We start from the raw sequence: 12,648 nt of genomic DNA on the forward strand, positions 1-12,648 counted from the left end.
TCGCTCTCTCACAGGGCGACGAGGGGAGGATCATCGGTTAGGATTATGCTATGCGATGTTACTTGTTGAACTCACCATCTACTCTCTTCCTCTGTTGCAAGATGGAGGTTACCAGAAGCGTAGTCTTTGAAAGGACTAGCTATCCCCCTCTTATTCCGGCATTCTGCAGTTCAGTCCACATATGTTACCCCCTTTTCCATTTGATACCAATGCATACATATGTAGTGTAGCTCCTTGCTTGCGAGTACTTTGGATGAGTACTCACGGTTGCTTTGTTCCCTCTTTTCCCCCTTCCTATACCCGATTGCTGCCACCAGACAATGGAGCCCAGGAGCCAGACGCCACCGTCGATGACGACTACTACTACTCGGGAGGTGCCTACTACTACGTGCAGCCCGCTCACGATGACCAGGAGTAGTTTAGGAGGATCCCAGGCAGGAGGCATGCGCCTCTTTTGATATGTATCCCAGTTTGTGCTAGCCTTCTTAAGGCAAACTTGTTTAACTTATGTCTGTACTCAGATATTGTTGCTTCCGCTGACTCATCTATGATCGAGCTCTTGTATTCGAGCCCTCGAGGCCCCTGGCTTGTAATATGATGCTTGTATGACTTATTTTATTTGTAGAGTTGTGTTGTGATATCTTCCCGTGAGTCCCTGATCTTGATCGTACACGTTTGTGTGTATGATTAGTGTACGATTGAATCGGGGGCGTCAGAAGGAGCTAAAGGTAGAACAAATATTCCCTCAAGTTCTATCGACCACCGATATAACTCTATGCACGCTTAATGTTCGCTTTACCTAGAACAAGTATGAAAGTAGAAGTATTTTGTAGGTGTTGTTGGATAGGTCTGCAAGATAATAAAGAGCGCGAAAATAAAAAGTAGAGGATGTTTAGATAAAGAAATAACTAATTTAGTTTTAGTAGAGAGCTTTTTGTCACGAGAAAGTTATTTGTCCCTAGGCAATCGATAACTAGACCGGTAATCATTATTGCAATTTTATTTGAGGAAGAGGCATAAGCTAACATACTTTCTCTTCTTGGATCATATGCACTTATGATTGGAACTCTAGCAAGCATCTGCAACTACTAAAGATCATTAAGGTAAAACCCAACCATAGCATTATAAGGCATCAAGTCCTCTTTATTCCCATACGCAAACAACCTACTTACTCGGGTCTGTGTTTCTATCACTCACGCCACCCACCATAAGCAAATCATGAACATATTGCAAACCCTACAGCGGGGATCCCTCACGCTTGCGTGACACAGAGAGCACCATAGGACAGCACCAATAATAAAATATGCAACTCAAACCAATCACGATCATCAATTAACCCATAGGACAAAATGGATCTACTCAAACATTATAGGATAGCCATACATCATTGGGAAATAATATATAGCATTGAGAACCATGTTTAAGTAGAGATTCTAGCGGGTAAAAGAGGGGTTACACCGCTGCATAGAGGGGGGGGGGAAGAGTTGGTGATGATGGCGGTGAAGTTGTTGGTGTAGATTGCGGTGACGATGATGGCCCTGGCGGTGTTCCGGCGCCACCGGGAGAGAGGGGAAGAGAGCCCCCCCCCCTTCTTCTTCTTCTTCTTCTTCTTCCTTGACCTTCCCCCTAGATGGGAGAAGGGTTTCCCCTCTGATCCATGGCCTCCATGGCAGCAGAGGGGCGAGAGCCACTCCGAGATTGGATCTGTCTCTTTGTCTCTCTCTGTTTCTGCGTTTCTGATTCTTCCCTTTCACCGTTTCTTAAATCCCCGGAGATCCGTAACTCCGATTGGACTGAATTTTGGACATGATTTTATCCGAATATTAGCTTTCTTGCCGCTAAAGAAGGGCACCAACTGCCTTACGGGGTGTCCACGAGGGCCCAGGGTGCGCCTGACCCCCTCGGGCGCGCCCCCCTGCCTCGTGGCCCCCTCGGGCATCGTCTCGCGTTGATTCTTCTTACCAAAAATCACATATATTCCAAAAAAAATCTCTGTCAGTTTTTATCCTGTTTGGACTCTGTTTGATATAGATTTTCTGCGAAACAAAAAACATGCAACAAACAGGAACTGGCACTGGGCACTAGATCAATATGTTAGTCCCAAAAATAGTATAAAAAGTTGCCAAAAGTATATGAAAGTTGTAGAATATTGGCATGGAACAATCAAAAATTATAGATACGACGGAGACGTATCATTGTTCTGATTGCCAAACGGATTCATGCCATCGGTACATGCGCCAAGAACGATGTTCCTTGCATCACATGCGAAATACCGATATTCGCTGTTGAACGCTCTCCACTGGCTTCCATCCGCGACGTGTCTCGGCTTCGGATCATCTCCATTGTCGGGCTTCTTCCTCCCCACGTGCCAGCGTGTGAGCTTTGCTTCCCTGGGATCTACAAAATACCGCTGGAGGCAGGGAGTGATCGGTAAGTACCATACAACTTTCTGGGGAGATTTCTTCCCGACCTTCTTGTATCGAGAAGCATTGCACACCGGACAGCTGGTTTTTTCCGTGTGCTCCTTCCGATAAATTATCCAATCATTGATGCATGCATGGTATCTAACATGCGGTAGATCAAGAGGGCACACGATCTTCTTGGCATCATCCACACTAGTAGGACATAGATTCCCCGCGGGAAGAACATCCTTTAGGTATTTGAGAAGCTCATCGAGGCTAGTGTCGGTCCATTTGTTTTTAGCCTTCGTCTTTAGGAGTTCAAGCGTGAAACTCAAGCGGGTCACCTTGGGATTGCAACCATGATACAATGGAGTGTTCGAGTCTACCACCAGTTGCTGCAGCTTGCCCTCCTCTCTAGAAGCAGCTCTGTCAGTACTCGTCTTCTTACGAAGCAGTGCTTGAACATGAGGGTCCCGCACGATTGAACTTAGTACCAACAAAATATGCGGCATGGAGTCCATGTTATCTTCGCCACCATGTATGGCCCATTCGTTGCCGCCATGTCCGGCCTCTTCCCCGCCGCCATGTCCGGCCCCTTCTCCGCCGCCATTATCGATCATCTCTTCATCTTGCCCCGTGTCATCATTGCCTGCCCCGTGGGTGTCCTCAAAAACATCATCCTCATCTTCAATTATCCATAGAGTATAGCCATCTGTCGGTGTCAAAACTGGCGGATCTCGGGTAGGGGGTCCCGAACTGTGCGTTTAGGCCAGATGGTAACAGGAGGCAAGGGACACGAAGTTTTACCCATGTTCGGGCCCTCTCGATGGAGGTAAAACCCTACGTCCTGCTTGATTAATATTGATGATATGGGTAGTACAAGAGTAGATCTACCACAAGATCAGAGAGGCTAAACCCTAGAAGCTAGCCTATGGTATGATTGTTGATGTGTATGTTGTCCTACGGACTAAAACCCTCCGGTTTATATAGACACCGGATAGGGTTAGGGTTACATAGAGTCGGTTACAATGGTAAGAGATCTTCATATCCGTATCGCCAAGCTTGCCTTCCACGCCAAGGAAAGTCCCTTCCAGACGCGGGACGGAGTCTTCAATCTTGTATCTTCATAGTCCGAGAGTCCGGCTGAAGGTATAGTTCGGCTATCCGAACACCCCCTAATCCAGGACTCCCTCAGTAGCCCCTGAACCAGGCTTCAATGACGACGAGTCCGGCGCGCAGATTGTCTTCAGCATTGCAAGGCGGGTTCCTCCTCCAAGTAGTTTATAGAAGATTTTAAACACAAAGATAGTGTCCGGCTCTGCAAAATAAGTTTTCCACATATTGCCATAGAGAGAATAATATTTACACAAATCTAATCTGCTGACGTATTCCGTAGTGCGACACACCACGGCCAAGCTTTTATCCGAGTCGTTTCATTATCCCACCTCAGCACGTCATGCGAGGCGGTTTCCTTGGCACGTCTTGTCAAAGCAGAGATCGTGTCCCCTTATTTCGGGATTCTCATCAATACGGGCATGGGTAACCCAACCGCGCCTTTGATTACGGCGCTTGGAGATAAGCGAGTTTTACCAGGCTGGTGGGGACATGTAGTTGCGTCCACCCATATAAGGGGATAAGGATCCACCTTTTCACCCACGCCTTCTTCCTCCTTTGCCTATCCATTCTTGCGCACTCGAGCTCCAGCGCCCAAGTCCGCACTACCACCTCAACCTTCTCCAGTCATGTCCAGAGCGGGAGGCAAGTGGATGGTCTCCTCCGTCACGGAGGGACACATCAAAAAGCTGAGGAAGGCCGGATATCTGGCTAGCGACATCGCGCACCGGCTTCCCGAAAAGGGGCAGCTCATCCCCACTCCTAGGCCCCATGAGAGGGTGGTATTCCTCCCCCATTTCCTCCGCGGACTGGGCTTTCCTCTGCATCCATTTGTCCGGGGGCTCATGTTCTACTACGGCCTGGATTTCCACGATCTGGCCCCGAACTTCGTCATCAACATCTCGGCGTTTATCGTCGTGTGCGAGGCGTTCCTCCGCATCCGCCCCCATTTCGGCCTATGGCTTAAGACTTTCAACGTCAAGACAAAGGTGGTGCGCAGCAGCCAGGCGGAGTGCGGCGGTGCCATGGTTGGCAAGATGGCCAACGTCCTGTGGCTCGAGGGCTCCTTTGTGGAGACCCTGAAGGGGTGGCAATCATGGTGGTTTTACGTCACCGAGCCGCGCGACGCCGAATGGGTCGCACCCCCTGAGTTTCGATCTGGCCCCCCTACGCGGCTCACCTCCTGGAAGGAGACAGGCCTGTCTTGGGGTAAAAAAGGAGAGCTGAACAGACTCCAAACATGCATCCAAACCCTGGTGGCCAAGAAGCTCAGGCTTGTCAACGTAATCCAGGTTATGTTCATCCGCCTGATCCTCCCGTGTCAACGACGGGCCTTCAACCTATGGGAGTTCGACCCGGCACAGCATCAAACTCTAAACAGGCTCTTCGACACGACGTACGAAGATGCCTGGAGGATGCTTTTCAAAGGCGTTGAGGCTCCCGCATCCGCTACCGAGGATCGCGGATTCAGTACTCAGCATCACGCTCATGCGGTAAGCTATTTTTGTCCTTTTACAGGGTATCAGTTTTTCATAGTTTGACTCTATGCGGGATCTAAGCTCCCTTATCTTTGACAGGATTGGGAGGTGACGTCCGGACAGATCAACTGTCCGGCTCCTTTGCCCGAAGGCCCAGCGGACGCTCGCTTGGCGAAGCTGCTGGTTTCGGCGCCCTATGTGGTGCCGGAGAAGAAGGCCACGAAAAGGGCCACGGGGACTCGAAAGAGTGCCCGGCGCCAGGAGGTGTCGGATTCATCATCCGACGTTCCCGAAGCGCCTTCCTCTCGTGAAGACGAGGAGGAAGAAGAAGAGACCTCTCCCCCTCCAGCGGGAGGAGAGAAGAAAAGGAAGGCCGCCCTCTCTAAGGAGGCCAGAGGGTCCAAGAAGGGGAAAACCCTTCCTATGGACTACTCCAACGACGCCGGCGATGGCGGAGAGGAGTGGCAGCCCAGGGCCAAGCCCCTGGCAAAATCGTAAGTATCCGGATACTGGAGTAATTCATAGTATTCGTTTATTGCACAGCTTTCCCTTATGTCGAACATGCTTATGCAGCCCGCCCAAAGACCGGCTCGACGCATCGTCGAGCGGCTCACTGGACTCGTCGGATGTGAACTCGCTTCCGACGGCTTCCTCCCCCCGCCCTATGGACGACACCAAGGTGTTGTCCCAACAGGTTCCAAGTAGGGAGGAGGTGGTCCCGGAGGCACCGCAAGGCGACCTCCCGGACTCCAAGAGTAAAGGGGATGAAACCCCCCAGGGCTCCAAGTCCGGCTCTAGGCCGGACACCACTCCGGAACCTTCAAGGGTTTCGGAGTCCGGCAGGGTACCTCCTTCCAAGAGGAGCAAGTCCACCGTGCCGGCGACCCCCGTCCACCCAGAGGCGCCGGACAATATGTTGGAGGCGCTCCAAGGCGCCTCCATCGACGAGGAGCACCGTGCTATTATGAGTGCGGTGGTCCAGAAGGTTCAATCCGCCAAGAGCAGACTGACTGAAGCTTGTACTAGCCTTTTGACAGGCTTTGAGGTAAGTAAATAATGTGTAAATAATATTACCGCATAGACAGTAGCCCCTGATGCTCTGTTGGGCGTTCGGGAAGAAAAGCCGGATAGAGGATCAAAAAAATTTGCAGGAGTCTAACGAAAGGAGTCAATATGCGTGTGCAGGCTTCTCTGCTGGTGTCCGCCGTACTCACTGCGGAAGTGGACACGCTGAAGCAGAGCCTCGAGAAGTCCGAGCAAGAGCTCGGGCGTGCCAAGAAGTAGCTCGAGGAGAAGGAAGGTAAGAAATACCTTGGTTGAATATGTATGTAAAAAAGGTGCAATTGCAAGAAATGACAGGATTAACATGGCTATTGTAGGGGCCACATCTAAGGTGGCGACCCTTAAGCAAGCGCTGCTCGAGGTCGAGAAGAGTGCGGTCGCGGAGCGCACCGAGCGGGAGAGGTATGAGGCCGAGGTTGGCAAGGTGCGGCAAGAGCTCCAGGTTCTCATGAAGAAACATGAGAGTTTGGAGCTTGACTCGAAGACGCGAGCGTCCGAGCTCGCGGCGGCTATTGAAAATGCCAAGTCTGCCAAGGCCGAATCCCAGAAGACCCTCCAGGAGTTGGATGAGGTGAAGAAAATAGCGGCGGGTAAGGCATTCTTTATGCAAAGTAAACACATAAACGTGAGTTACTTGATACTTACCCGAATCCGGAGCTCTCCAAGGGCATTTGCAGATCTTCCCCGGAGTGTACCCGATGCCGCCGCATTCTATCGAGCCGAGGAGGGTAGCTCGACGGAGAAGGTGTTCTGGTCTCAGTATGCTGAGGACGGACACCCCGTGCCCCTAAGCGACCAGCTGAAGCAACTGGTCGAGCTCCACAAGGCGGCCGAACAGGCCATGAAGGGCCTCCTAGTTCGGCTGTGGCCTGGAGAGGCTCTGCCTGGGAGCTATTTCGGGCTGGTGCGGCGGCTGGTGGAGGCATGTCCAAGGCTCGAAGTCATCAAGCGCTCCGTCTGTATTGAAGGTGCCCGTAGGGCCTTTGCCCACGCTAAGGTGCACTGGGGCAGGCTGGATGCGGAGAAGCTTGTGAAGGACGGGCCACCAGCGGGGAAAGAGCATCGCAAGCCCGAAAATTACTATAAGGATGTTCTGAAGGGTGCCCGCCTTGTGGCGGATGAATGTACTAGGGATGTAACTTTTGAGTAAAACTCGCTCGTTTTTGTCCTGTGCGCTGAAAACTTGTTCATATGCACTGAGCAATGCTGCTTGAATTTAAAATATTACCTTCTGTGCGGCTGTTTATCAATACTGAGAGATGGCGAGTCGTCGGCTTCTGCCCCCTTGCCACTAGTGCTGGGGTGTTTGGGGATAAATCTGGGCGCTCTTTTTCCCATGTTTGGGTCCTTCGAGGGAGGCGCTCAGCCCGACGAACGAGGCAATCAGACTATAATGCGTGAACACTCTCACTTAGCCATAGAATTCAATAATTTTAAATTTCGGTGAAGCCCCTAGTATTCGGAAGACCGAGTTCGGGGCGCTATCCACGCCTTGGCCGGACAGAGCTGACTCGTCGCCCTAAGCGGCATAAGTCTTTAGGGACTCGAAAAAAACCTCTCGAACAGTGACCAGCTCTCGCTTCATCATGACAGTCAGTTTTAGCTTTCTCCACTGAGGTGCTCGGCCCAGCTCAACTGGGGCACAATCGCAGTGGTTCTCCTAGTGCTACCTTAGCCGATATAGCGGAACGTAAGGCACCAAAACATAGGAGCCGGGCAAACCCAACTATTGACCCAAGACATGATTCGGAGCCGATGCATATAATGCTATAAGTTCGGGGTGCCGCACTTGTGAAAGTGTTCGGACTTCTCACACCATATTGAGGGGTGCTAAAAGCCCCTGGCATATTTTGGCCATACCAAGTTGTACGGGTGCAACATGTCGTTAAGGAACATTTATTTATAAAAAGATAGTGCAAAAATAGACAAAAGCTATGCATTGTTTATTGAAAATAGCTGCGATCAAAGCAGAACGATACAAGTAATGCGATAAACGAAAAGTTGGACTATTTAACATGCTGCTCCAGGGCAAGCTGCGGAATAGTATGCGAAACAGGTATACTGCTCATGATAGAGACCACCTGGGATTTCCGTAATGTGGCATGGCTTGTCTGCTTCCCTGGTTCTTGCATCATTTGTGCGGAAACTGAACTGCCGAACAGGCCTTCCGAAGAGTAGAGTCCTGGAAGTAAGAGAAAAGTAAAAAATCGGCAGCCCCTGGTGCAGTTTAAGCCGTGTTTTGGGCGTGCCGTGATGGTGCCCCTCCCCCTATGCCCATGGTATTTCTAGAGCGTAATTATGTACGCGAAGTACTGACGTCGCCTTTTTGCTAGGGTTGGGGTTGGGGCCGCATTGCTACGCCTGCTCGGAACGTGCCAGGCGATCTTGTTGTAGGTTACTCCGGGCGCGCTTGATGGTGTTCGGACATTTAATGGTCGGACTGGAGAACTGCCTGGAGAGGCTGCTTTGTACTTCCGCTACAAGGGCCGCCGTGTGCTCCTCCGTTCGGAGGGAGCGTTTGGTGTTTCCATTGACCGTAATTACTCCACGAGGGCCTGGCATCTTGAGCTTAAGGTATGCGTAGTGCGGTATCGCATTGAATTTGGCGAATGCGGTTCGTTCGAGCAGTGCATGATAGCCACTGCGGAATGGGACTATGTCGAAGACCAATTCCTCGCTTCGGAAATTATCCGGGGATCCGAAGACCACTTCAAGTGTGACTGAGCCTGTATAGTTGGCCTCTACACCTGGTATTACGCCTTTAAAGGTCATCTTGGTGGGCTTAATCCTCGAGGGATCGATGCCCATTTTTTGCACTGTATCCTGGTAAAGCAGGTTTAGGCTGCTGCCGCCGTCCATGAGGACTCTAGTGAGATGAAATCCGTCAATAATTGGGTCTAGAACCAATGCGGCAAATCCGCCATGACGGATGCTAGTGGGATGGTCTCTTCGATCAAAGGTGATCGGGCAGGAGGACCATGGGTTGAACTTTGGGGCGACTGGCTCTACCGCGTATACGTCCCTTAACGCGCGCTTCCGCTCCCTTTTTGGGACGTGGGTGGCGTATATCATGTTCACCGTCCGCACTTGTGGGGGGAAACCCTTCTGTCCATTGTTGTTCGGCGGCCGGGGCTCCTCGTCGTCATCGCTATGCAGCCCCTTGTCTTCATTTTCGGCGCTTAACTTGCCTGCTTGCTTGAACACCCAACAATCCTTGTTGGTGTGATTGGCCGGCTTTTCGGGGGTGCCATGTATTTGGCACAAGCGGTCGAGTATTCGGTCCAAGCTGGACGGGCCCCTAGGATTCCTTTTGAATGGCTTTTTCCGCTGACCGGATTTAGAGCCTCTGAATCCGGCATTAACTACCGTATTCTCAGCATTGTCGCCGTTAATGCTTCACTTCTGCTTGTTGCGACGCGACCTGCCACTAATGTCCCTGGAGCCCGAACTACCAGGGTTCTTGGTCATATTGTTGCTACAAGCAAGCCAGCTGTCTTCTCCTGCGCAAAAGTGGGTCATGAGTGTCGTGAGTGCTGCCATAGATTTCGGCTTTTCTTGTCCAAGGTGCCGGGCCAGCCACTCGTCACGGATATTATGCTTGAAGGCTGCTAGGGCCTCACTGTCCGGACAGTCGACTATTTGATTTTTCTTTGTTAGGAACCGTGTCCAGAAATGCCTGGCCGATTCCTCTGGTTGCTGAATTACGTGACTTAGGTCATTGGCGTCTGGGGGTCGCACATAAGTGCCCTGGAAATTGTCGAGGAATGCGGCTTCCAGGTCCTCCCAACAACTGATTGATCCTGTTGGCAAGCTGTTGAGCCAATGCCGAGCTGGTCCTTTAAGCTTGAGTGGGAGGTATTTGATGGCGTGAAAATCGTCGCCGCGGGCCATGTGGATATGAAGGAGATAATCCTCGATCCATACCGCAGGGTCTGTTGTGCCATCATATGATTCGATGTTTACGGGTTTGAAACCCTCGGGGATTTGATGATCCATTATTTCGTCTGTAAAGCACAGTGGGTGTGCGGCGCCTCTGTACTGGGCGATATCATGACGTAGCTCCAATGAGTTTTGTCTACTGTGTTCGGCCCTGCCGAATTTGTGGCTGGCGTGACGGTTACCGTCTCGAGCCGTGGGGTGCCCACGCGATCCGTAGATCGATCGTGTTTGCCTTGCCTTGTCCTCCAACATGTCTCGTAAGTCCGGCGCATATTCCCGTGCCTTGGCACGGGGTGCGGCTTGAGTGGAGGGCCGAGAGGCCTCTCTGTCGCGGCCACGAGGTGGCCGTTCGGCTGCATCAAGTGCTTCCTCCTCTAATTGGGGTAGCAACCTGCGCTTTGGGTAACTCTTGGAGGGGCGTTCGAGTTTATGCTCTTCGGCCGCAAGGACTTCGGTCCATCTGTCAACCAGCAAATCTTGATCAGCTCGGAGTTGTTGCTGTTTTTTCTTGAGGCTTCTTGCCGTGGCCATAAGCCTGCGTTGAAACGCTTTTGCTCAACGGGATCCTCTGGCACAACGAATTCGTCGTCGTCGAGGCTTGCCTCGTCTTCGGAGGGAGGCATATAATTATCGTCCTCGACCTCTCTGTCTGCCGCTCTCTCATGAGGGCTGGTTTCTCGATCCTCCTATGCTAAACCTTGCTGGAGGGGGTTTTCTTCGGCACTCTCCGGAGTATTATTATCTCCCGTGCTGGAATCAGCGTTTTTGTGTTGGCAGGATTTTGAGCGGCGCCGCTGACGCTGGCGCTTGGGCTGTTTCTTGGAGGGGTCATCCTCCGCTGTTCCATCGCCCTCTCCCTCTTTTGGGATGTCCACCATGTATATGTCATATGACGAGGTGGCTTTCCAGGGCCTGGTAGGCGCTGGTTCTTCATCATCTCCTTCATCGGCGTCCATATCGTCGATGTCTTCGGAGTCGAAGTCAAGCATGTCGGTTAAGTCATCCACAGTGGCTACAAAGTGGGTGGTGGGTGGGTTTTGAATTTCTTCATCGTCCGTACCCCAACCTTGCTGACTGTAGTCCGGCCAGGGCTCTCCTGATAAAGAGAGAGACTTCAGTGACTTCAGGATATCGCCAAAAGGCGAGTGCTGAAAGACGTCCGCGGCCGTGAACTCCATGATCGGCGCCCAATCGGGTTCGATCGGCAGGGGCGCGGAGGGTTCGGAGTCCGGAGAAGAATCCGGCTCCATGGAGTCACGAGTCTCGCAGAGTACGGGGCTGGTGTTCGGCTCAACCGCCGTTGGGATCACAGCCCCCGAGGTGGCATCCAACCGCCCATCCTCGATCGGCGCGGTTGGCTCCGAACTAAGGGTCGGAGCCGATGCGGGTGCGGCCTCCAGGGCACTGTTCGGCGGCAGAGCTAGATCATGCTCGTCTTGACAGTGCGGCGCGCTCTGCGGTGGTTCGAGTCCGTCGAAGTTCAAGTCCCCGCGGATGTCAGCCGTGTAGTTTAAATTTCCGAATCTGACCTGACGGCCAGGGGCGTAGCTTTCGATCTGCTCTAGATGGCCAAGTGAATTGGCCCGCAGTGCGAAGCCGCCAAAGACGAAGATCTGTCCGGGGAGGAAGGTCTCACCCTGGACTGCATCTCCATTGATGATCGTAGGAGCCATCGGGCCTGACGGCGACGGCACAGAGGAACTCTCAATGAAAGCACCAATGTCGGTGTCAAAACCGGCGGATCTCGGGTAGGGGGTCCCGAACTGTGCGTCTAGGCCGGATGGTAACAGGAGGCAAGGGACACAAAGTTTTACCCAGGTTCGGGCCCTCTCGATGGAGGTAAAACCCTACGTCCTGCTTGATTAATATTGATGATATGGGTAGTACAAGAGTAGATCTACCACGAGATCAGAGAGGCTAAACCCTAGAAGCTAGCCTATGGTATGATTGTTGATGTGTATGTTGTCCTACGGACTAAAACCCTCCGGTTTATATAGACACCGGATAGGGTTAGGGTTACATAGAGTCGGTTACAATGGTAGGAGATCTTCATATCCGTATCGCCAAGCTTGCCTTCCACGCCAAGGAAAGTCCCTTCCGGACGCGGGACGGAGTCTTCAATCTTGTATCTTCATAGTCTGGGAGTCCGGCTGAAGGTATAGTTCGGCTATCCAAACACCCCCTAATCCAGGACTCCCTCACCATCCATGAAACCAGTCATGAGCAGGTGCGCCATCACACGACCATCGTCATAAGGGTCGAGCCAAACTCGTCCTTTGCATCTTCGACACGGACATAAAACCTCTGTCAGGTTATTTTCTTTCATGTCCTGCACCGCCGACCGCAACCACCTGTCCACCATCGTTCCACTAACCATCATGAACGCATGCACTATAATAATAAACAAATTCATTATAAAAATGCATGCATGCATCAAAGTCATACAAAAATTTGGCATGACCTTCCCTAAAAATAGGGCATATAATGTTGGGGAACGCAGTAATTTCAAAAAAAAATCCTACGCACACGCAAGATCATGGTGATGCATAGCAACGAGAGGGGAAAAGTGTTGTCCACATACCCTCCAAGACCGTAAGCGGAAGCGTTATGACAACGCGGTTGATGTAGTCGTACGTCTTCATGATCGACCGATC

The sequence above is a fragment of the Triticum urartu genome, chromosome 5 (genome assembly GCF_003073215.2).
Source record: "Triticum urartu cultivar G1812 chromosome 5, Tu2.1, whole genome shotgun sequence".
Taxonomy (NCBI): domain Eukaryota; kingdom Viridiplantae; phylum Streptophyta; class Magnoliopsida; order Poales; family Poaceae; genus Triticum; species Triticum urartu.